Genomic DNA, 27386 nt, shown 5'->3' on the forward strand with positions numbered 1-27386 from the left:
TTGAATCCTGACCATAAAGCATATTAGGTATCCCTCTCTCATTTTTGGTGTCCTCTACTGATTTGAAAGCAAGCTATAAATGACTTTATTCAAGTCACTGGGGGAAATACTTAAAACCACAGGGACCAGCACAGATCTCCATGGTCTTCTACTGGGGACCTCCTTCCAAAGTGCCATCAAATCTCTACTAAGTCTTTGGATTCAGCCATTCAATCAATTTTAACTCTCCCTGATTGAATTTTATTATTGTCTAGCCCACATCACTACATCTTTAAAGAAAATAGTTGGAAATTTCAAATGCTTTGCAAAACTCTAGCTACACTGCATGTCACTTCATCCTTCAAACTTCAGTACTTTCATCTCTAAAATGGGCATAAAGATCCTTTCTGTACCATCCTCACAAGTCTATGGTGAGGAAATGAAACAATGGATGTAAAGAGCTTTATAAGAGGCTATTTTGTTTTGCTCTAAACAAGAATTCTTATCCTGGAACCCCTGAACTTTTCAAAAATTTCAATAGCTCTATATAAATATGTTTGGTTGCCCTTGGTAATCCTATTTATTCATTTTTATTAATTATTTTTAAATCCTTTTTCTGAAAAGGGATTCATCTTACTGTCAAAGGGGTCTGAACCATATTCTAGAAGGAAGTCAGAATATCTTTTTATTCAGTCTTCATGGCATCTGATGGAATGATTTCATCTCCTCATTTGAAATGCTAAAGCAACCAAGTGCACTGGGAAACCAGGAGCTCATGCTAGCTTTTCACCGGGGGTGGAATTTCCATCCTGCTGTGCAGTGTGTCCAGGTCTTAGATTCCTGCAGTAAAACAAGAGGAGAATATTATATGAGCCTCCTTCCTGTTTAGGGACTATAACAGCCAAGGAGAAAGAGAACCCAGCACAAACACTGATTCCAACACTAAAACCTGCAGACCACTTTGTTGGAGGCAAAAACACTAGACTTGGACTCTGAAAAACTCAGTTCTTGTCTTGGACCTACTACATTTACTGTGTGACCTTGGGTAAAGTCACAGCTTTCCTGTTTCCTCCTCTTCAAGACAGAACTATGATTTTTAAAGCCTATGCCTCTCTCTACTAAGTCCTTACCTGATGCCTCTGTGAGATATGAAGATGATGCTGGGTTCTCAGAGACTATGTCAACTGGAAACAAAGTCTGCCAGCCTCTACGTCTTGTGAATGTGCTGCTTCTCAAACAGGACACTCTATGTCCTGAGTCTGAACATTTTTGATGTCTATGTCTCATACACAGCACATTCTCCCTCCTCATCTTAATCTCCTGACTTCCCAGGTTTCTTTCAAGTCCTAGCTAAAGTCTTATCTTCTGCAAGAAGCATTTTCCCATTTCCTACTACTATCTCCACTTCTGTGAATATCTTCCCTGAGAGATTAGCTCACATTTACACTATGTATATATATTATATTTATATATCCTTTTATATATAATTTTTTTACATGATGTGTCCTATTCATCTCATATACACTTCAGTATATGCTTCTTGAGGTTATGGATCCTTTTTTTGCTTTTGCCTGTGTCCTCAGCACTTAGAACAGTGCCTGGTACATAGCAGGTGCTAAATAAATATTGATTGGTTGATTATTAACTAAATTCCATACACTAAGCACTTAATAAATGCTTGTGATGTGATTTGTTTTGTCCACAACTCCTCATTAAAAATTAGAGACATAGGAAGTTGTGCTGGGTGTTGCTGGAGAGAGTATATCACAAGGGTCGGTGTGGAAAAAGCCCTATTCATATAAAGTGCTGCATATGTGCCAATTATTATTATTTTTTACTTTTAGCTGGGTGGAACAGAAAACTGAAGTGAGAATAACCTTGGATTTAGCATCAGAAAACCTGAGATCAAGTCCCTCTCAGCTATTTAGCACCACTGTGTAATCTCTTGTCAGTTCTCTAAAACTAATCTAGGTTGGTTTTCTCAACTCTAAAATAAAGAAGAGTGAACTATGTGGTGTATGGCCCTATCTAGCTCGCATTCTCTCCAACTATCTCTATCAAACTATAAACAAAAATTCTATGTCTTTTTCCTCTCCCTTCTTCCTTCCTATAGGTGAGCTTCTGATCTTTTGCTAGGAACCAGGTCACCATAGCATTACCTTCATTCTCAATTCCATATACCCTTTCCCTCATTTCTTTCTTCCCTACCTTTCTCTGTAAACCTTTTACATTCTGTCTTCTCCTGTTAGAATATAAGGTACTATTATACTTTTCTAGGGATCTCTTGGTTTGGTACAGTATTTGGCACACAGTGTTTATCTATCTACTTACCTATCATCATCTCTAGTTACATTAGTTATTGTTAATAACTATCATGTATCTAATAATCTATAAGTTGTAGTTATAATATAATGGTAGCAATTATTATTATCTATCATCTCTCTAATCATCTATCTGTGTATCATCTAGAGCTACAATGTTAGCTATTATTGGTGGTGTTGTTCATCCTTCATTTCAGAGTACCACAGAGTTATGGCTTGACATTCAAGTGAATTGGATTTAAGTGAGACAGAGTTGCCCCAAGCTGTCAGCCTAACTTTCTGTTCCTGAGTCATCCAAGTCTAGTTTCAAGACAAAAGTCAGGACAACTGGCAAAGGGCCTAGAATGTGCGAGATAATCTTTTTTTTTTCATTTTCATTTAAATTTTAGAATATTTTTCTATGGTTACAAGATTCATGTTCTTTCCCTCCCCTTCCCCCAAACCCCTCCCACACCTGGCGTGCAATTCCATTGGGTTTTACTTGTGTCAATAATCCAGACCTATTTCCATATTATTAATATTTGCACCAGGGTGATTGTTTAGAGTCTACATCCCCAATCATACCCCCATCGACCCATGTTTTTCTTCTGTTTCTGCTCCCACAGTCCTTTCTCTGAATGTGCATAGCATTCTTTCCCTAAGTCCCTCAGAATTTTCCTGGATCTTCGCATTATTTCTAATGGTGAAGTCCATTACATTCGATTGTACCACAGTGTATCAGTTTCTGTGTACAATGTTCTCCTAGTTCTTCTCCTTTCACTCTGCATCAATTCATGAAGGTTATTCCAGTCCCCATGTAATTCCTCCACTTTATTATTCCTTTGAGCACAATAGTATTCCATCATCAACAGTTACCACAATTTATTCAGCCATTCCCCAACTGAAGGGCCCTTTGATCCATACCACTACTGGATTTATACCCCAAAGAAATCATAGGGAAAAAGACTTGTACAAAAATATTTATAGCCATGCTTTTTGTGGTGGCAAAACATTGGGAGATAATCTAGATGTCTTCAACATTTGGCCAAGCTCTAAGTGCTCAACAGCACCTGCTTTTCAGCTGTTTTAATGGCCATTGGAACAAATTATTCTCATCTACCCATTCTGCCTTGTGAAGCCTTCATGTGCTTGGGGTAGACATCTCCCTAGGCTATATTTGTCAGTATTAAATATCTGTCATGTATCTTTCTATTTATATATTATTAACTGCCATTTCTCTAATCATCTCTATATTTCTATCATCAATAGTTACAATTTTGGTGATTTTTATTATTATTAACTATCTATCATCTATAACCATCTATCCATCAATCTATCTATATTTAAGTTCTAAAGATATTGGGCAAGTCACTTAATTTTTCTTTGGTCTCAGTTTTCTTATCTTCATAAGGAAGAGAATGATTCCTTTCATTCATTTTGCATAGGGGTATTTCAAGGCCCAAATGAATTACATAGATTAAATGATTTATAGAGAACTACACAAACATAAACCATCATTAACAGAAGTATTTGTTATTATCGATGTAGAGAAGTAAGAAATAGTATGGCATGATAAAAAGAAAACTAGCCTCAAAGTCTGGATTCATGTCTCATACCTGACACATACTGCTCTATTACCACAAGCAAATCATTTAACCTCTAAAGTAACTCTCTCAAAGAGAGTTGCATAACTATAGTGCTATTCTGCACAGTTGGAAGGAGTGACTTTCATTTCTCAAATGAATGAAATCACAGATTCAGTTAAAATTATAAAATTGTCTTTATTTCATGAATTGCCTTGAGTAACCTCATCTTGAATTGTGTCTCAGGTCCTTACTGCTTTGCTATGACCTGTGAAGTCACTCTTGTGACATCATCCCCCAAGTCTGCCTTTTCAGCCCCAACTCCCACAATTCCTTGACTTGAATTTTCAATATGGAAAACCTGCCAGATCTATTTTCCCTTATCCTGACATGGTCAGTCCTCATCTCTAAATCCAAATCAGGCCCTCTCAATTTTTATTTAACATTTGAAAGGAGAAAATAAAATCATTACTTACAAAGGTATGAATGAAGAATTGGAATATCCCTGGTTCCTTCTAAAGTAAAAACCCCTACTCACTATTCCTTTTTCTAAACTCCCCAAACAGTTATTGTCTGGGTTGGTATCACTCTTTTCTGCCTTCTCCAAACTCCCATTTATAGATAGGCAGGGAGACCTTGACACAGGTAGAATTGTTAAATGAAGACCAATAGATTATTTTATTGGCAACTATGCATAATAATGTTAGAAATTAAAAAAAAAAAGATAAGACAGGAGTTCTTAAGATTTTGCAGGTCTGACAAAGCCTATGGACCCCCTTCTCAAAATACTTTTTAAATGTATAAAATAAAGTGTATAGGAATACAAAGGAATTAATTCAATTATGTTGAAATAATATGTACGGTCTCTGTGTAATTGCTCATGTATGTTAGGTATATGTCCATATGGATTATCTAAATGAAGCTTGTAAGGAGGTATCCATTTATTTCTTACTTTTGCCTGGAGAGAAGTAGGAGAGCAGGGCTATGAGGCTGGCCCACTCTAGTTTCCTTTGAAGGAGGATACGAGAATAGCATCATATCTCTGTTCCTCCCTAGATATTGCTAGTGTAGAGGAAATTATTTTTAGATTCAAGCCACTCTTTAGATCACTATTTCTTAATTGGGAAGGAGTGTTCCAAATTCTCTCTGAAAGCTTGACTTCCTTCCCATCAAATGGTAGTTATACAAAATCCATCCCAAATATTGAATAGCAAATAAGCCCTTTTATCCAGGCAGATAGCAAACAGAAATCAAGGAAGCCATACAGTCAATACACAGAAAGAATGAGCTCTCATTTCCTTTGTTATTTGTACATTTGTACATTTTATTGGATTTGTGTGCCTCTAATTTAATTTCAAGCAATAGAGTGATCATTGGGTAGGGGATTCTGAACTATAATCTGCATAGTCAATTATTCAAAACAAAAAAAAATTATTCAAAACACCAGAAACTAGTGAGTAAATCAATGAGTACTGAACTACATATAATAATAATAATAATAATAGTTGATATTGTATATCAATTTAAGGTTTCCAAAGTGCTCCTTCCCACCCTCTCTCTTTCTCTCTTTCACTCATTCTCTCTTTCTCTCTTTCCATAGATATTATTTATATATATGCATATACATAATCTTATATAACTTATATATGTAACATTATATCACTCTTTTACAAATAAGGAGATGAGGCAGAGAGAGATTAAAATATTTGCCTGGTAGTCATACAATGGAAAAGGATTTGAGGCTGAATTTGACTCCTATCTCCCTGACTAGCATTCTATCTACTATGCCACAATGCTGCCTCACATGAACATATGTCATCATATATATGTGAAAGCATGAATCCAGATAAAACACACATGTATGTTTTCATACACACACTTGAAAATGCATAAAGGTGATCAATGACTGAGAACACTTCAATGTGTAATAAGATATAACAATTATTTTAAAAGAAGTGTAAGAGATCATCTTGTTGGGGCAATAGTTATGGCTCATAAATTAGTTAGATGCAAACTCAGCAAGGTGGTGCTATGGATGGAGCACTGTGCCTGGAGACAAGAAGACCTGAGTTCAAATTTGGCCTTAGACACTTACTAATGTATGACCCTAGGAAAGTCACTTAACTTCTGCCTGACTCAATTTTCTCCACTGGGAAATATTGGTAATAACAGTACTCATCTCCCAGTGTTGTTGTGAGGATCCAGTGAGACAAAATTTTAAAGCACTTAGCACAGTTTCTGGTACATGAGTCACTTAAAAAAAGTTCTTTTCCTTTTCTAATTTTGTACAAGCTTACTGTTTCAATGTATTATGTTTCTAGTAGAGAAAAATCTGATTTTGAATTTTGTATATTTTTGCCCACTAACTAGGTGACTCAGTGGATTGAGAGCAAGACCTAGAGAGGGGAGGTCCTAGGTTCAAATCAGGTCTCAGAGACTCCCCAGCTGGGTGACCCTATGGAAGTATTTTGACCTCTATTGCCTAGTCCTTACCATTCTGCTGTATTGGAACCAATACTCATTATTGATTCCACTTAAAAAAATCTTTGCCCCACCCACAGAGTTGTTGACTGAAGAACTGGCTTCATCATCTACTAACTCTTTAAATCCTCTCCTAACCACCTTCATTTTTTAACCTTCCTTAAAAAGGCAACAAGTCTTATGGGACCTTACTAGAGAGGGGGGGGGGGGTTACTTCCAGTCCTAGGATCATGGAGTAAGACTTCCTGATAAGGTAGCATTTGAGATAGTCTTGGGTGTTGGTATTAAATGTTCAGAGCATGGAAAATAAGGATTGTGTTCAGGGATCAGCTTGGGTAGGGAATATCATAAGTTGAGGAGTATAGTGAGACTTGAGTTTAGAAAGATAAATTGGACGCAGTTTTTGGAGATCTCGAATGCCAGGAATAGGAGTTTAGATATTAATCTGTATTAGTCAATAGGAAGGCCACTGGAGTTTTGGGTAAGGAAGAGAGAGATATGTTAAATCCTACATATTAGGAGTTTTAGTTAACATACAAACAGGAGAGATTAGTAAAGGAGAGACTAGGAGATCAAAGCTACTTTCAAACAAATCTCTACAACAATAAGGTTTCAGATAATAACCTTTACATACTGGTAAGGCTCTTTCTCTTCCTTCCCCCTGCCATGATTATGTACTCATAAAGAGAAAGAAAAATACCTGTCCTTAATATGTTATCTTTTAAATATTTGGCTTTTCTTTTGGGCCAGGCATAATTTGGGGAAATAAATCATCGTAATATATTTGAAAGGATTGTCCCCTTGTCTAGAACTTTTATCTAACATCCTGAAAATTATTCAACTGTGAATATTCATCCCCTTTTGTAGTTTCATAAATATGTCCAAAGGATAAAGACATAAATTCCTTTTTGCAACCATAACTTAAAATAGTCATTTTTTGCTTAGAGTAATTATGATGAAAAGCTTAACAATTAGAAGTACTTAAAAATGGAATGGGATGCTTCACAAACTTGTGAGCTTCCTGTGACTAAAGGTGTTCCAGAAAATGCTGAATGTCTTATTAGGGATCACGAGGACATTATGGAACCAGATGAGAAATTGAACAAGATGATCTTGAACTCTAACTGCTGTTGTATATATACACAAGTCAATTTGAAGAGTTTATACACACAAACACACACACACACAAGTGAATTAGAATTAGATACGAGGAGATCAGGGAAGGCTTTGGGTGCTTACTAGCTATGTGACCCTGGGCAAGTAATTTAGCACTCTTTGCCTCAGTTTCCTCATCAACAAAATTAATCAGAGAAGGAAATAGCAACCACTCCAGGATTTTTGCCAAGAAAACCCCAAATATCACATGAAAAAAGTGTTCTAAATCTGTCATAATTAGATGCGAATCAAAACAACTCTGAGGTATCACCTCAGGGCTAGCAGATTGGCTAACGTGACAGCAATGGAAAGTAATGAATGCTGGAGGGGATGTGGCAAAGTTGGGACATTAATGCATTGCTGGTGGAGTTGTGAATTGATCCAACCATTCTGGAGGGCAATTTGGAACTATGCCCAAAGGGCGATAAAAGACTGTCTTCCCTTTGACCCAGCCATAGCACTGCTGGGTTTGTGCCCCAAAGAAATAATAAGGAAAAAGACTTGTACAAGAATATTCATAGCTGCCTCTTTGTAGTGGCAAAAAATTGGAAAATGAGGGGATGCCCTCCAATTGGGGAATGGCTGAACAATTTGTGGTGTCTGCTGATGATGGAATACTATTGTGCCCAAAGGAATAATAAACTGGAGGAATCCCATGTGAATGGGAACAACCTCCAGGAATTGATGCAGAGTGAAAGGAGCAGAATCAGGAGAACATTATACACAGTGTCTGATACACTGTGGCACAATCAAATGTAATGTACTTCTCTATTAGTAGCGGTGCAGTGATCCAGGACAATTCTGGAAAGAAATGCTATCTACATCCAGAGAAAGAACTGTGGGAGAAGAAAAGCAGAAGAAAAACATATGATCAATCATGTGGTTCAATGGGTGTAAGATTGGGGATGTTGACTTTAAATGATCACTCTATTGCAAATATTAATATTATGGAATGGAAATAGTTTTATAAAATCCAATGAAATTGGTCATCAGCTGGGGGGGGGAGAGAGGAAGGAAAGAACATGAATCATGTAACCATGGAAAAATATTCTAAATTAATTAATTAACTAATTAATTTAAATGAATAAATAAAACTGTCATCATGAGTGGTTAGTTGTATTAAAAAAAAATAGAAGAAAACCCCAAATAGGGTCAAGAAGAGTCTGAAACTATAGAACCACAATATGTTCATTTGTGCACATGATGTAAACACCTACATTTTTGTTAAAGCATAAGCTTTTTGAGGTCAGAGACTATTCTGTTTGGAACTTTGTATCCTGTACTTAGCACAGTGTCTTTCTAATAGTAAACACTTTAAAAATCTTTGCAAATTGGTTGATAGAATAAGAGTCCAAAAAGTTCTCAACAGATTGGATTATTAAGATTAAAAATAAAAAGCAAAAGTGAAAGAATCTAAGTAGTTGAAACAATAGGATTTCTTTTTAATCAAGACAGGGCACTCACAGCAAAAAAGATTCAGGGTTTTGTGTGGGCTGCAAGCACTATGAGTCAGCAAAAGGATATGCCATCCAAAAGAGAGGAGAGAAAAGACTGGAACAGGAATCATGTCATGAAGATTTTTGGGAGTGGGAGAAACAGCAACTGAGGATGTTTAGTCCTGAAAAGTAAAGGCTTAGTGAGGAAATCTTGGTGGTCTTTAAACATGTAAAGGGCTGCAATGTAAAGGAGAATTTAAAATGGTTCTGTTTTGGTCAAGGAGGGCAGGATGAACCTCATGAATCTTAGAGCAGGAGGGAAGATATAATTCAATCTCCTCAGTTTACTGATGGGGAAATTGAGGATGACATGTAAAAAGACTCTATACCCCAACCAAACAGTCCTTTCTGCTGTTGCTTGTATGGGACATTCCAACTCTAGTCCCCATGCCTTTTTACTGGAGTGATCACTTTTCATTTGTGTCTGTCTTAAAATCTTCATCTCTCTCAATCTCTCTTCTTGCCTCCCTCCTTCAAGGGGACTTTCTATATATTTCTTGAGTTGTTAGTGACCACCCTCCCATAAAAAAATAAAAAGGAGGATTTTTTTAGATAGTCCATGCTTCAGTTTCTTCAAAAATAAAATAAAAAAAAAAACAGTAATACCTGGCTCACAACATTGTTTTGAAGAATTGTTAATATATGTAAAGAAAACCTTTACAAAGATTAAAGCACTATATAAATCATAGCAATTATTGCTGCTGGGAAGTTAGCTAGTACAGTGGAGAGAACACAAGACCTGGAGTCAGAAAGATCTGAGTTCAAATTTGACCTCAAACACTTACTAGCTGTGTGACTCTGGGTACCTTAACCCTGTTCACCTTAGTTTCCTCATCTGCAAAATGAACTAGAGAAGGAAATGGAAAACCACTGCAATATCTCTGCAAAGAAAACCACAAATGAGATCATGAAGAATCAGACACAACTGAAATGATTAAATACTGTTTGTGCTATTATAATATATTTTCACTTATCTCTACATTGTATTTTTTCAAATAGAATATAAGCTACTTGAAGGTAGAGGCTGTCACTTTTGTATTTATATTCAAAGTTCCTAGATCAATGGCTGGCCATAATAAGTGACTAATAAGTGTTTATTGATGGATTCACTTGCTTCATTTCTACTATGCTGCTTTCCAGTTTTCCTCAAATAATTAATGAACATTCTAGTATCTGTGCTTTGGGGGTTTATCAAACACTTAGTTCCTAGATTCATTTGTTTCAACTTGTTGTATCACTATTCTGTTGACTATTCTCTTCTTTTTAACCAGTATTAAATCCTTGTGATAATTACCTCTTTATAGTATACTTTGAAATCTGATACTGTTAAGCCCTCTTCATTACTAGTTTGTTTCCTTTATGTCCCTTGAGATGGTCTTGAACTTTTTTTTTCTTTAAGACAAATTCCATTGTAATTTTTTCTAGCTCTACAAATCAATTCCTTGGTGACTTTGCTGGTATGGCACCGAATAAATAAATTAATTTAGGTAGTATATTGTTCACCTTCACAGTAAGACAACTGTGAAATGAAGGGGAGGGTAAAGAAGGAGATTCTAGAAGGAGGAGCTGGGGAAAACTGAGATGGGATTGAATTGGGACACCCTTTGGGTACTGGGAGGTCATGAGATGGTGGAGGTCATAGTCAAAAGTTGGATCCAAAGTTCCTATTCCTAGGATCAAAGATATAAGTCTGAAAGGGAACTCAAAGGTAGTGTTAGTCCAATTCCCTCAATTCTGCAGATGGAAACATGGAGGCCCAGGAAGGTTTTTTTACTTATCCAGCCACATAGATCTCAAAATTCAGGGTAAAGATTTAAAACCAACTCTTCTGGTTCAGAGGACCAGGTCCTAGGTCCTGGAGGATAAGCAAGAGGCTTGGATTTGAATCCTGCCACTTCCATTAGTGTGTTTATAGGCAAAACCCCCATTGTACTGCCTTACATTGACTTTTATTTTTATTTTTTGAAAATTGTATTTAATTAGTCAATTTAGAACATTATTCTTTAGTTACAAGAATCATATTCTTTCCTTCCCCTCTCTCACCCCTTCCTGTTCCACTGGGTTTTACATGTGTCCTTGATCAAAACCTATTTCCATATTATTGATATTTGCACTAGGATGATCATTTAGAGTCTATATCCCCAATCATATCCCCTCGACTCATGTAATCAAGCAGTTGTTTTTCTTCTGTGTTTTAGCTCCCACAGTTTTTCCTCTGAATGTGGATAGTGTTCTTTCTCGTAAATCCCTCTGAGTTGTTCAGGGTCACTGCATTTTACAATGACTTTTAGAAAGAGGAGAATAGTAGTATAATATAATGTCTCTCCCTGGACTTCGATCCCAACTTTCAGTTCTGTGTTTGAAGTTGGGAGAATCTCTTTTCTTCATTTGTAAAAGGAGGAAAGTTTGATTGGTCTCTGAGCTTCTTTCAGCTCAAATATTCTATATTCTATGGGTCCTTCCAGTTCTTGCATCAGCCATAAAATGAAGAAATTGGACAAGATGATCTCTAAGTTTCTTCTTTCCAACTTGAAAGATCCTATGACCTTGTGCTTTTTAAAAAAATTTATTCTCCAATTCCTGACACAATGTCTTATGCACAATGGGTACTTAATTGGCATTTACCATTACTGATATATTATTAACAGGAAGTGGGGTGGGACAGGACTTAGAACCAGAAGAGCCCTTTAGAAGCCATCTAGTCCAATCAAATCCCAATATTTTATCTACAAGAAACCTGAGGTCCCTTGGTTAAGTGATTCACCCAAGATGACAGTCAGGATTTTAAATCAATGCTCTGATTCTAAAGCTATTGAGTGCTTGTTCTTCTATGAGAGGGTCACTTGAAACAAACTTGAAAAAGTCAGGTGATAAACTAGTAATAATCTAGTCTAACTCTTTTTTTTCCTTTATCTCCTTGACAGTTCTGCCTAGGGCTGGGCTGCCCAGCAGGTACCATAGGGCCCTCCATGCAGGGTTCTGGAGCTGGAGAGGAGATGAGGAAGCTCTTTGGAGGGATGCTAATTTGAATAATTCATCATCTAAATGCAGAAGGCAAAGTGTGGAATAATTAGCTGCCACCTGAGTGCTCACCACCCTCCAGGGCTTGGCAAGCTCTGTATGGCCTGAGAATTCTTAGGAGGTAAAAGAAGGGAGGGGGCAGGAGAATTGGAGATGCCAGGCAGCTAATGGTTTCAGGAAACTGTAGGAATTTCTGAGCACTGGCCCACAGGTCCCTGAATGGTCACGGAGAGGACTGTTGTCTGAAATCCAATTAGAAAACTTTTAAAATTTTTTCCTCAAAATGTTTCCAATGTGGATACTGCAGGAACAGATGCCAGTTTGATGGGTCACATTGGTAACCAAGATGCCTGTTGTCTGAGGTGTTGAGAACATTCACACCATGGGTTGCAGAGATGATTAACTGCAGGATGTCTGCTTAGAATGTGAAAAGGAAGCCCAGTGGTGCTATGGCAAAGACCCTGGACCAAGTGTCAGAGGACCTATTGCTAAAACTACCTCAAGCAATGTTCTAACAGGTTGGGTGAGAACCAAATGAGGTCATGCATGTAGAACATTTTACCAACCTTAAAATGTTATATAAACACCAACTATTATCATCATTACTAATGTATTATTTCTCTTTCTGCCACTATCTTTATGACCTCAACCAAGAAATTTAACCTTTCTGTATTTTAATTTCCTTATTGCCCAATGGAAATAATAATCTTGGTACTACCTCACTCACAAGGGCATTGTAGCCACAGCAATCCATGAAAGAGACAATTCAATTTAATTAACAAGCCTTTATTAGGCCCTACATTTATCCCTAGATTTAGAGATATAGAATTAGGATTGTGTTTTTAAGGCACTTTAAGTATGGAATGGAGTTGGGAAAGAGGCTAGGACATTTACACAACTAACAAGAATCCAACAAAGAGCAATATGGATGCAAAGTAAACATTTACAAGTAGAATCCTAGGCAGGCATATAGGCAGACATCCAGACAAAGACAAAGGCACATCAAAGGACTAAATGAGCAGATAGGTGAAGACTGAGATACAAATACGTTTTAGATATTTTGCTGAATCTGTGACTTCATCTCTATGTAGTTTCTCCTATGAATGGCACAGATTACAATTTATCCGAACCTGTTCTTTTTGTCCCTCATAACCACCTTTCCATCCCAGAGAAAATTCCACCTCTGAAATTCCAACTCATGATAGCTGACTCATCCAATGGTCTACTACAATGGAAAAGCTCCCAACCATGCTTCCTTCAAGTCCCAGCTAAAACCTTACCTTCTACAGAAAGTCCTTCCTGATCCCCCTTAATTCCAATACCTGTTCTCTGCTGATTATTTCCTCTTTATTCTGCCTATAGCTTGACTGTACATAATAGTTGGTGTGTTACCTCCCTCATCAGACTATGAGCTCCTGGACAGCAGGGATTGCCTTGACACCAAGGACTATTTTTTTTTTCCATTGTACACCTAGTGCTCAGCATGGTACTTGCCACATAGTAGGTTCTTTACTAAATGGTTATTGACTAACTTACTCTTCGACTTACTCTCTGAATCTCTGGACTTGTCTTCCTCTATAGCCAGCTTAACTCTTTTGAATACTTACCTCCCTTCTCCCTCTGCTTTCTCAATCTCCTGTATATGTTCTCGTCTCCCATCAAAATGCAAGGTCCTTGTGGACAGATAATGTTATTTACTTGTATTTTGATGCCCATCACTTACCACAGGGCCTAACACAAAGTAGGTACATAATAAATTCTAGGCTCTGTATATCCTTCTCTCCTTAGCATGTTATAATTAGTGTCCTTAGCCCAGAGGAACATGGTAGGCACTTTAAAATGTTTATTGAGTGAATTTACTCAGACAAAATCAATTCAGAGACTCTATGGGCAAAATCTCACCTCCTTTCTGACCTTGCTGTATTTCACTGAGCACGATTCATATGGCCTTTACATAATATGAATAAATCTATGAATACACAATATCCAAAAACCTCCCCCTCGGGTCCATTCAATGTAGTAGGCACATATCTCTTGCTCTTTTGACACTGCCTGGATTGTATACTTATGGAGCTCATGAACTGACTATTGCTTATATCTTGTTCTTGTTATGGCATCATTAATATTGCTTCTCTTGCATGATTTTCCATTGGTAATTTTTCTAAGCTATTCATGCTCACTATGACCTCTCCATTGCCCTTGGAGTGAGCCACCACTTTAATCCTTCTGTGACTGGTCTTCTATGACTCACAACCATAGAGCATCACTGGGAGAATATTGATGGGCCTTTGTTTCAGGGAGAAGTCCGGGGTCATTAAAAGCATCATTCATTTTCCTAAAGGCAGTTCAGCCAGCTCTTTTTCTATTTAGTTCTGGGCCTCATTTATTGAACATCCACAGCATCTTTCCAAAACATACTATTTGTTTAACAACCAAGTAGTATTGCTTACCATGAATCAGATCCAGTTCAATAGGAAGATAAGGATCTAAGAAAATTACATGTGCAGTGTGGTAGTGGAGGTGCTATATCCCACTGAAGGGAAGTGCTAAAGAAATGCTCAGTTATCTGTGATTCTCAGAGAGCAAGTGACCTTCTAATTCCTGGTTCTGTACCTCCTTGAATGCCTATACTATCTCTTCAGTCTAGGTACTATGAATAGCACTAATTTATCCAATCAAAATCAGTTACAAGCCCTCATTTACTGACAAAACTCTGCCTTCTTCCTGTCTTTGCCATATTTTACTACTCTATGTTATTAACATGATGGCATTGCCTCCACCCAAGAACAGATAGCATCTGCAAATTTTTATCTGGTATTTTATTCTCTTCATAGAAATAATGGAAATAACACAATGCCAAATTAACTCCCTGGTTTGAGATTGTGCATCCATAGCTCCTGCTAGACCCCAGTGAGAGACTTGCAGTGGGTACACAAACTGGTCAAGACTCAGGAGTTCTAAGAAAGGAATTATTTGTTTTCTTTAGATTTCCAAAGCTGCTTCTTGGGGCTAAGGAATGCAGAAAATACAAAAGTTTACCACTAACATTTAACTTATCTTTCTAATAGAGCCAGTCACTCAACGGATATTCAGAAACTTTGGACCTGAGTCCATAAAGCTCTTCACATTGTATGGCACAAACATAGTAGCTAATTCCTAGAGGTTGTAGATAGTTAAATAGAGAAAGCACTGGAAATGGAGTCAGGAAAGTTTCAGTTCAAATCTGCCTTCAGACATTTACTAACTGTGTTACCATGGGCAAGTTACTTAACCATGGCTTACTTCAGTTTTCTCAATTTTAAAATGAGGATCATAAAAGCACCTACATCCTAGGGTTGTTGGGGGGATAAAATGAGACATTATTATAAAGTGAGTAGGCACTTAATAAACACTTGTTTCTTCCCCAGTAGAAAACTGAAGAAAGTAGATAATATGTAGGGTGCAGAGACAGAGGAAAGAGGTTATCAAGAACAGAAAGCCTTGGGACCAAGAGTGCCAATAATAATAATAATAATAATAATAATAATAATGTTAATATATTTATATAGCTCTTTGAGGTTTATCATAGAATCAAAGAATCTCAATGTCTGAAGGGACCTTAGAACCCAACTAATCCAGCACACACTCAGTTGAACAACCATCCTTTCTATAACATAGTGAACATTAACTGGTCATCTGTCATGCCTTGAATGAGGCAGTCTATTCTACTTTGGAATAACTTTGTTACAAATTTTTTGTTGTTTTTAATTTTTCTTGGTGTTAAATTTTAATTTTCTGATTTGTCCCCTAGTCCTTCTATCTATACATGGCTCTTATGTATTTTCTTTATTTTATACTTTCTACTGTTACCACTTGAGTGAATGTTTACACATTTCTTTCCACAGAAGGACTCTGAATTAGGTCATAGAAACATCATTAATATCCCCATTTTGCAGAGGATTATAGCATTGGACAACCTCAATGTCCAAGAAAACAGGGAAGTGCTTAATGTAAAAAGATACTCAAGCACATGATGTCTTTCTCAAACATATTCTCCCAGAAGAGGGATTAAAACTGTTCTATATTGCTTCAGAAGACAGAACAATAACCATAAAGCCAAAGTTCTAGGGAAGGAAATTTCAGTCCAATTCAAAGAAAATAAGATGAATTGTCTCAAGAGATGATGAGTCCCCAGTCCTTCAGGTAATCAAAAGCAACCAATTTAAGTTTGATAGGGAATTCCTGCATGGGACTGAGAGACTGCTCTTTATGAACTGAGATCCCATCTTGTTCTGAGAATACATGATTTTATGACACGTTTGAATTTCAACAAGTAAATTTGTGCTTTTATGTTTTGTAACTCTTTTCTTTCTTTTGCCTATTTTTTAAAAATTCTTACCTTCTATCTTAGAATCAATACCATGTATTGGTTCCAAATCAGAAGATAGATAAGGATTAGGCAATGGGGATTAAGTGACTTGCCCAGGGTCACACAGCTAGGAAGTGTCCAAGGTCAAATTTGAACCCAGAACCTATGATCTTTAGGCCTGGCTGTCAATCCACTGGGCCATTTATCTGTTCTCTCCTGCATTTCTTAACAAAAATATTAGGTGTAGCCACAGGTTGTACCTTTTAATGAAATGTAAAACTTGCTAATTAAGATATGATTTAAAGGTCAAAGATATTACTTAAATTAACAAGTGATTATTCATCACAACAAAAGTATGAACAGAGCCTTGGTTCATGGATTTGTTAATTGTTCCTTCCTGCAATGGGCATTGGTTCCTCCTTGAGTTTTACCTAATTATCTGAGTGTATATTCTCTAAATCCTCCCATAGTGGCCTGAAAGAGTAAATTATAACATTGCTTTTACCACCAGAAATGAAGAGTGGTCCCAGGACTCCTCAGAATTTAGGATGAGCAAATACTCATTTCTAACGATGGTATTTGTTTCTCGCTGGTTTCTCCTGGGAGATTTTATTTCTGAGGAGCTGACTGTTTCTGGAAAGGAAAGGAATGAGAGCATCAACTTAGTTTGGGGAAAGCTGTCAAATCAATTATACTGTGATTAGATTAGCTTCTGCACAATTCTCATATGTGTTGTGTTTATCACCATATTCCTCACCCAGGATAGCATTTCAAGACTGATTTCAGAGGGGAAAAGGGGAGAGTTAGAGACAAGAATAATAATGGTTTATATAATCATCTCTTATATTTGTAAAGCATATCATGGTTTTCAAAGCATTTTTACATCTACTATATCTTTTCAGAGGTGAGATTTTATGTCCGTTTGAGAGGTACCAAAACCAAAGCACAGAGATCAAGTAATTTGCCTGACTTCTAACTTAGGAAGTGGGAAATCCATGAATAGAATACACATCAGTATAGTGCAGTGGAAAGAACATTGTATATGAACACAGAGGACCTGAGTGATAATCTTAGCTCTTCCTATCTGACCTTGGACAGGTCCCTCTATATTTCTAAACCCATTTCTTCATATATAAAATGAAAGAATTGAATTAGATGAGCTCTGAGGTATCTTCCATCTTTTAATCTATGACCTTCTGACTTCAAGCTCTTTGAATTTTTGTTCCAGGGCCTAAAATTTTTCTCTGTTAAGTGGAATTATTAGATTGAATTTAAGATCCCTCTTTTAGCACTAAAATTTGATAACTCTGAAATACTACATCTTGTTGCACTATTGACTTTTTCACATTCATACAGAGAACAAGGGAAATGCAAATAGTACTTTAGGATTAAAGACAAACAAATATAGTCCTGATATTAAAAAGTGGAGGAAGGTTTAATTCTTCAATGTGTATATTGATAAAACTGATATTTGTTCCCAGAAAAAATTTTAACACTTGGTTAAAGGGATGTTTTGTGAGTATTTAGAAAAGGAAGCAACAATCACTTATGAGTCAGAAAGTATTAAACAAGGATAATTTTGACTGGATTACAACCCCTTCCTTTTTGACAGAAATACTAGCTTAGATTAATGCTATAAAATAGAAAACCTGAATTTTAGTGAGGCAATTTGAAAATTAAATCAGGCTTTTTTTTTGTAGATAATCTCAAAAGATGAGTACTGTTATAAATATATGGTTTGTTAAGATTCAGAACTAATAAGCTAAATGTTGTAAAAGAACTCAAATCTATGTCACGGAAAACTCAGATTAAGGAATTGGAAATGTTGTATCAGAATAAAAGATATTATATGGCAAACATGATATCTATCTTTAAGTATGAGGGAATATCATCTAGAAGACTTATTACTCCTCCCTAACAGAAGGAACTGAGAGAAGTTGCAAACATTTCAGAGAATAAGACTAAAGCTCAATATACAGGGGAAACTTCCTAATCATTAGAGCTATCGTGCTTTCCAAAGGCAACATGTTCTACCTTAAGAGGAAATAAATTCCCCATTCCCTAGAGTTCTTCCAAGCAAAAATTGGATAATGACTTGATAAGAATGATCTCAAGGTAGTTTCTGTTCAGTATGGATTAGACTAAGTACTCTTTGAATTACCTTCTCATTCTAAAATTCCATATTACACTTCTCTAAGATCATCCTGAGGCTCAGTTTGACATGATTTCTCCCTGCGGGAAAAATGTTTGAAGTGAGGATGAAGGAATCTAATCACCTACAATATACATTGGCCTGATTTTACAACCCTCTGCTCCTAAAGTCCACATCCTCAGCTGGGATAGTACTTCGTTTTGCAGATGAGAAAATGGAATCGCAAAATGGGAATATAACTTCGAGTCCTAAAATGTTAAAATTATAGATGCCTTGAGAACTGATGAACTCTGAGTACAGATTGAAGTATATTCTTACTTTGGTTATTTTTCTTTTATTTATGTGTTTCTGTTTTTGCAACATAGCTAATACGAAAATATGCTTTGCATGACTTCATATGTATAATTGATATCATATTGCTTGTCTTCTCAAGGAGTGGGAAGAATGGAAAGTGATTTTTGAAATGAAAATTATTTCTAATAAAGTTAAAAATGTTAATGTAATTTGGAAATATCTAATGAAAAATTAAAAAATTATAAAAATTTAAAAAGCATACTATAAGCAATTGATAAAAAATGATGAACAAATCAATGTCAATAATAGAAATCAAATGCACCTCACCAAAGACCTCTCTCCACACAAACATCACATATTAACATTCTTATGGAGTTATTATTAACAATAAGTTCACCATTTTGAATTTGGTTCTTTGGTTCACCTTAATTATTACTTGTACTTTATACATTTTTATTTAGATATTTGAAGTCACGAGTCTTTTCTTAGATTTCATTTCCCTTGAATGATTCTAGACCTATAAAGCTACACTTCTTGATATCATGGAATCACAGATTCAGAGCAATTTAAGACAATTTGGTAGCCATCTAGTCCAACCTCCTCATTTCAAAGATGAGGAAACTGAGGTTCAGTGACAATAAACACCTTAACTAAGATAACATAGATGAACATTAGGAATTTGAATCATAGTCTTTTGAATCCATAGCTAGCTTACTCTCCATTATACAGCCACCTCCCTCTTCTCTTGTAATTGATATGTGGTTGCTTTCTTATTAAAGTCGGTAGCCACATGTAGGCAGTTTTCTCTTTCCCTTCATTTTCCATTTTAAATCCTCTTAATAACCCTGTCAATGCTTATGCAAATATATCTTTACCCAACTTTATTATATACATTTTATATTGATTAAAAGATCATCATTTTTGTATCTTAAGTCATGGTCTAAAATTCAAACCCTCTTCTGAAGCACTTTCCATTTCTTCTAAATATGAATATTGCTATTTTTGTACATGTATCCTCAAGATCAAACATAGTTCCTGGGACAGAGTATACATTAAATACCCTATCTTCATGTCTGTATGTATGTCTTCTCGTCTTTCTATCATCTATCCATTTTGTTGACTGATCTATTACAAATTTTTAACCATTTTTAATGCTACTGACTTTAACCAGTAACAGTGGTTAAAAGTGTTAATGATGTTTTTACTTTCTTGTCTAAAACTGACTAAACTCTTACAAAACTTTTTAGGTTTGTGCTAGGAATGTCATGATTGATCTCCAACCCACTGGAATCACTATAAATAGGTAGCGGCTATCGTATCATCAAGTCCTTGAAGGCTATGTGCCATATCCTAGATACTTGTCCTGTGACCTCCCTACTGCTAATGTGTGGTCAACCAATACCTGCCTTACTACCCTCAGTATGGGGTTACCAACAACCAGTCATGTCTTATCCCCTCTTCTTCCTCTGACTCTTGGTGGATTGTCTTTTACCTGATATCATTGTAGATTCATATCATCATCCTTTATAATACAGGCTGATGTTCCTTCCTCATCTGTCTTAAGATGTATTTTTCTCTAAACCCCTACACTTTTGAATTTCCCTATTACTGTCATAAGTGTCACTGTTCTTTGGGTCACTTAAATTCAAAACATCAATGTCATCCTCAACTTATCCCTATAACTCAAACCACATAACTAATCAATAGCTCCCTCTGCTTCAAATCTCTCTCTAATCTCATCTATCCAATATAGAACTGCCAAAGTGATTATCCTAAAGTTCAAATCTGACCAGTACTGCCTCTCCCTACTAGATGAACTCTAGTAACTCTATCTGACCTCTAAGTTCAAGTATAAATTTCTATTTTACATTTAAAGGCCTTCACACTCAGGTACCAGCCTATCTTTCTTCTTTTATTAGTCTCCTTCATATATTCATTCTATTATCCAACTAAATCAATCTCTATAGTATTCCTAATATTGTAACATCTTTACCAGCCTGGAACCCCATGCCCAGAACACACTCCTTCCTTCCTTTCCCTTCTTAAAATCCCTAGCTTATGGGATGTTCAAGGACTGGAACCTCTAGTGCCTCTCCCTTTTCATGGCTTCTCCCCCCACTTTGGTGTTCACCACCTTTCACTCAATTCTCATCTGTGGCTCCATGAAGCTGTAGCATGTGGAGCAGCCATACCCCAGAAAAGATGTCTTGGCAGATGGACTAAACCAGGTTGAGGGTATCCAACAGACTTTAAATCTGTTGGTGTTGTGGTACTGATATCTAACTCAAGATTTCTCCTGACAAGATGGATGTATGAGAACAATTTGTTCCAATGGCCATGAAGGCAGCTGACACAAGTATTGTGGAGCACTTAGATCTTGGTAAGTTATCAACGATGTCAAGGTCATCCACATGCAGGATGTTTGTTTTGCCATTGGATTTAGTAACTGAGAGAGAATGAGGCTAAGGTTTTGCCCAGCTCTGTCTCACTAAAATCCAATTCATGTGCAAGTTAAGACATCACTCATTGTGATGTCATTGATCTTAAAAAATAAAGGACAAACAGCAGTTATCTTCAAAATTTCTAGTACCATCTTTGCATGAATATTTTCCTGATCCCCATACTTTCTGGTGCTCCTCAACAGAAAAAATGACCTCATATTTATTTTGTAAAATTTTATATCAATACAAGAATATATTGCCTAACCTAATAAAATAGAGACTCCTTCAGAGAAAGAATCACTTCTTTTTTGCCTTTGTATGGCATTTTTTGCCATGGCATTTAATAGGTACTTAATAATTGCTTCTTGATGGAATTATTGACTGCCATACTGAGTTAAAAAAAAAACATAAAACCCTGGCTAATAGATGAAGCTCAGGAATGAACACAATTCTATAGATATGGGTTGATCAGATGAGGGTATCACAAGACCTGCAATTCCCTTTCTCTGGACACAATAGTTATATTAAAGCAGTCTGAGATCCCAAGAGCATTTCAGCTGCCACATTACACTGTTGACTCATAGTGAGCTGGCAGGCCAATTCATTCCCCCCAGGTCCTTTTCACATAAACTATTGTTTAGTCACACTGCCTCCATTCTGTATCCTTGTTGATGATTATTTGAACCTGTGGGCTTTTTTTTATCCTAGCTAAACTTTATATTGTTAAATTCATGCCATCAGTCTCTCTCTTACTGAGCTCTTTTGGGATGCTAATTCTGTCATCCTGTGTGTTTCCTGCTTCCACACCCCCTCTCCTAGCTTCATGACTCTTCAAATCTGACAGTGATGCCATCATTCACTTTATGGATAGAAGATGGTGAATTAATTTGTGCAAATTGTTTTCTTCCTAACTGTCTGAGAATCAGTGCTAGAATGGAAAAAAGGCAATTCAGGCTTCTAGACTTTGATCTGTTTATTAACTGTATGATCTTGAGTAAGTCTCTCAAACACTGTGGGCTTTCTTTTTCCTTTTTAAAATGTGGAGATTTGATTGGGTAGTTATTTCTTTCTAGCTCTGAGTTTCTATTTTTTCTATGAACAATTATCTATATCTTTGACTTGAGGAAAAAGAGAAATAAAGACAACAATCCTCTACAACTTTAACACTCTGTAGTTATGTGAGGGGAAAAAAAAAGGATCTTGGGTTTTTTTTGTCGTTCAGTTCTGCCAGTATTATTTCACCATCCATAACTCCAGTTGAGGTTTTCTTGGCAAAGATATTGAAGTGGTTAGCCATTTCCCTCTCTAATTCATTTTGAAGATAGAAAACTGAGGTAAACAGCAAAAAATGACTTTCCCAGGGTCACACAGCTACTAAGTATCTGAGATTAGATTTGAACTCAGAAAAGTTAGTCTTTCTGATTTTAGCCCTGGTCACTGAGCCACCTAGCTGTCCTATGCATAATTAGCCTTAATAAATGCAAGTTGAGTCAATAATAAGAACCTCTTTGCATCTATGAATGAAATATGGTACTCATATAGTACACAAAAAGCATTATTTTTATATTTTTGGTTCCCTGTAGTAGTCCTGTGAAATGAACAGGGAACGAACTGATATCCCCATTTTATAGATTAAACAAGTGAGATCCAGAGAGATTATAATCATTTGGCTAAGGTTAAAACAATTCTGCTGAAGGAATCCAAGCCCTCTGCTTGGGAATTTACAGAGCTCTCTAGATAAAAGATTGAAATTAAAATAAAAATATTTAAATACCTCCTCTGTTCAGAGTTCTAGTCAAGAGTATGTCAACAAATAATAGTGCTTACTATGTGCCATGAATTGTACTAAGTATTATGGCTACAAAGAAAGGCAATAAGCATGGTCCTTGCCTTGAAGGAGCTCACATTCTAATTGGGAACACAACATGCAAATAACTAGGTACATACAAAATACTTACAGAATAAATGGAAAGCATTCTCAAAAGGGAAGATGCTAGCAGCTGGTGGGACCAGCCAAGGCCTCCTAAATCTCCTAGGAATCCAGGGGACCTAAGATGTGGAGCTGAGAAGGAAGAGCATTTGAGGCATAGGAGGAAGTCAATAAAAAGGCATAAGTAGAAGATAAAATATTGTATGTGAGCAACAGCAAGGAGGCCAGTGTAACTGGATCAGAGATGGTAAGTAAAGTACAAAAAGATTGGAAAAGCATGAAGGAGTTGGGTGATGATGGACTTTAAATGCCAAATTGGGGGGGGGGCTTTATATTTTACATTAAAGGACCATTCATAGTTTGAGCATCAGCTGCTTACTCCTAAGAAACTTTTATTTTGATTTGGCCCTTCATGCTTATCCAAGTCAAATCAGATTAAAATATTCATAAGAGGCTGTCTTGAAAGAGAAAAAAAATATTCAAATAACAAAGAAAGAAAGAGATAATGTTCCATAGTAAGAAAAAATAATAATTTTGCCCTAATTGCTAATATAATCACTATCTGGAGTCATGGGCCTTCTGAAAGCTAACCCTAAGTTCATTGTCATGCTTTGGACCAGTATTTATCCAAAACCATTTGTAGTTCCATTTTAGCATTATCAGTTAAGACTCCATAATTCAAAGCAAAAGACACCTAATTGAATAGCACAAGATAAATAATAAGCACATTTAGCTCAAAACACACAGGGCTCTAGATTCCCACTGATTCTTACATTATCAGTGGAAGAAAGCACACTATACATGTGAAGTAAGAGCAAATCATTCTCCTGGAAATGCATCCCAGCAACAATACTACTCTGCTTCTTTTAGTAATGCTTGTAGCTTTCCTCCTTTCACTGCAAGCTGCTGACATTCTTTACTGGGCTATTTTCTTCATTGCACTACCTCATGTCAATCCTCTGTTGAGCCTTTATCTGCCAACAGTTTCCCATCAATATGCTCCATGATGATCCTCTACAGACCTCTGCTGCTACCATCTGCTATGCAGTCTCTTCCTTGAAGGGGAGGGATCTAACAGAGAACTCTATAGCCATAGGGGTTATTTCAGCTCTTTTATGAATCTCACTCAAAGATGTACCTAGACATCAGAAGTCCTCTGGCTTAGGATAAAAATATCTATCAGACTCCATTATTTATGCTTGAGCTTCTACTCCTTCAGATGTCTGTTATTTGACTTGGAATGAGGAGATTCTTTTTCAAGCCCATAATGCCCTTGGACAATAATCCAAGTCTATGAAAATCACCCTGATCTTACATTAAGTCGGGGCAGGGGTGGTCTCCCATGAGTAATAATAATTTGCCTTTCTTGAGGCAAACTTTCTTTAAAGTTTGCAATGTTTTTTCCTCAATACAGTCTAAGATACTTACTTCAAATACCATTATTCCCATTTTATAGTAGCTTTACTTGTTACTTTCTCATCACAAAGGGCCTTTTCTCCATATTCTGTCACTGGATTCTCACAACCCCTTTGAGGTGGAGAGAGCAGGACTTACTTGTTCCCTTTTGACAAATGAGGGAAATGAAGGTTAGAAGGGTTGTGCACCTGGTAAAATCATATGCCAGCTAAGAGACAAAGCCAAGATTCGCACCCAGGCCTTCTGTTTCCAAATCCAGGCCTCTTTTATCATGCTAAATTAGGCATTAGACCACAATAGGCAAAGTAGAAATATGCCCAGGAGTTCCTAGATGTCTACAAATAAAGGAAATAATGGATGCCATGCTGGTTTCTATAGCTGGAAAGTTTCCTCCATTGTATAAGAGTCAAACTATTTACCTACCTACTGCCCAGTCTTCTCTATCCATCATTCTCCTACCAAAGGAACTTGGGTTTCTAGACCTTATATCATTCCAACATCTATAGGAGAAGGGTGTATTTCAAGTGGAAATTACCTCCAGCAAGCCAAGACCTTTGTGGTCTCATGGGTCTATTTTGAAATTTGAACCTAATTCTATTTTAACAAGTGCCAGCATAGACTATACCCTAATCTCTATGAGAATATCTTAGTCCTCATCCCATCAACCAAGTCGTTTTCTTTAATGTCAAACTCAAGTTTCACCTTTTACATAAAGTATTTCTTGTTCTGGCCATATCCCTACACTTCTAATACCTTCCTCTTTCCCCCTTTTTATTTTTTACTTATTTTTAAATTTTTATTTACTTCATACCTCTATGTGTACCCATTGTCTCATTGGCTAGATAGTGAGCACCTTGAGGTCAGGAACTGTTCCACTTTTACCTCTGCATGAACAATCTCTAGCATTTGTAGGAGCTTAACAAATGCTTGTTGATTTATTGATTGGAAAAGATAACATGGTCTAGAAGATATGAAGTAGTATAATGGAGGAAAGAACCCTATATCTGAAGTGTGAGAAACTAGTTCCAAGTCGTGGTTCTGACAACTAATTGCTCTAGGAACTTGAATGAGTGACCAACCATACTCCTATAGTAGACAGAGGATAGAATTGACATAACAAAAGGGCATGACGCAAATCCTTTGTGTAAAACTTAATAGCCACATGTACATGGCATGGTTGCTTCCTCTGGCAGTGCTAAGATGAATTATTGCATAGTTATGTTTTGTGACAGAATTAACTAACTACCCACAGTTTTTGTGAAGAAAATGCTATCCAAGTCTTAATGAAATGTAGAAAAATTGTAGAAATGTGGGCTATTTTTCTCATGATATTTGGGAAAGTTTATTTTTGTAAAAGTTTTGAATTGTTATTTCAACAATGATGATAAATATTTCTCAAATTCCCTTTCTTTGATTTCCAGACCACTAGCTCTTTTTTAGTCATCATTCAAAAATGCAAACCTTGTGGTAAAGGAGCCAATCATCCTCACTACCACTCACAGGACAGACAAGCTTATTTAGCTTAAGTAGTAAGATATATAGAGGGAGCAAAAGAAAATGGCATGATCCAGGCAGGAGATACAGCCCCTACCACATTGATTACTACCTCCTCCTCTAACCCTGGTGGAGATAACCCAATACTCAATTCTCAAAGCCCTGGCACTGGCAATAGAGCCCAGACTACTGGTTCTTCTTCCAGTCCCTCTCCTTCAGCCATTAGTGAAAGAGAAAAATGTTGGGGCCATGGAACCTGGAAACCACTTCTAAATCAGCTCTAGCCTAGCCTCTGCCTCCTCAGCAGTCACAGCTACTGAACACCCAAAGAAGAAACTTCTCCACGCCAAGTCCTTGGTAGTTTCAAATAGTTCAACCTTAGAAACTTTTCCAATTTCATCTGTAGAACTGACAGGAAAGAAGGTACTTTACCATCTGCTTCGTCACTGTGTCCTTTGGAGCATGGGACATTTCTGTCTGATTTATAACTGAAAGTTGCTATATCTATTGACTTTCTTCATTGGAATGAGAGTTCTTTAAGGGCAGAGTAGTTTGCACATAGTAAGTACTTCATTAATTTAATGAACATAATTGATTTTATATTTGTTATATTCTCCTCTAATTTATAATCATACTTTTCAAGTTTAATGAATCATTATTTTACAAATTCATAAATTTTTATCATCTTCTAGTGATTTATGACTATCATACTAATGACTTCATATTTCAATCTTAAATATAAATTGTATACAGCAATAATTAATGACAGAGAAATCATAGAAATTGTGGATGAGAGAATTGAAAAAGCCTGCAACAGAGCTGGAGAAGCAAGAACTGCAGAACTGCCAATCAAGGAAAGCATTCTAAATGGAATGGTGACCAGGAAGGACTGTTGGAGAAGGAACAGTCAAGCTGAGGAACTTGGTCTCTTGCCCTTGGGTCAGAAAGGAGTAAGGACTGAAAGATCCTGCTCTCACTGCTTTCTCCCTACAACACTCATGTTACTGAAATCTTCAAGTCTAGCCATTTTCCCAATTCTAGACTCTATTCCACCATCCTTCAACATTAAGAGTATTTTAGGATTAGGGAAATCCCAAACACTCTCTCCCATAAACTTCCCTTACCTTTCCCTTTCTCCTAAATAAAATCCCTGGTTGAATTTATCAAAGAGTGAGTTATCCGTCTGATATATCAAGATACTCACTCAGAGCTGATTTTCAGTGATACCAACTGAAGAACCAACTGACAGGGGAAGGGAGGAGGGAAGAAAGAAAGGGAAGGGGGGGGGAATAGAGA

The 27386-nt window shown here is 36.6% G+C and overlaps 1 long non-coding RNA gene across 1 annotated transcript; it reads right to left on the reverse strand.

The window, feature by feature from the left end:
- Positions 1-559: 559 nt before the first annotated feature.
- On the reverse strand, positions 560-27386 carry LOC103103673 (uncharacterized). Its single transcript, XR_465478.2, has 3 exons — positions 27295-27386; positions 16869-16996; positions 560-819 (listed from the first exon to the last, which is right to left on the reverse strand). It is a non-coding gene; the product is annotated as an uncharacterized LOC103103673 (long non-coding RNA).

This window comes from Monodelphis domestica, chromosome 3, assembly GCF_027887165.1.
Source record: "Monodelphis domestica isolate mMonDom1 chromosome 3, mMonDom1.pri, whole genome shotgun sequence".
Lineage (NCBI taxonomy): Eukaryota > Metazoa > Chordata > Mammalia > Didelphimorphia > Didelphidae > Monodelphis > Monodelphis domestica.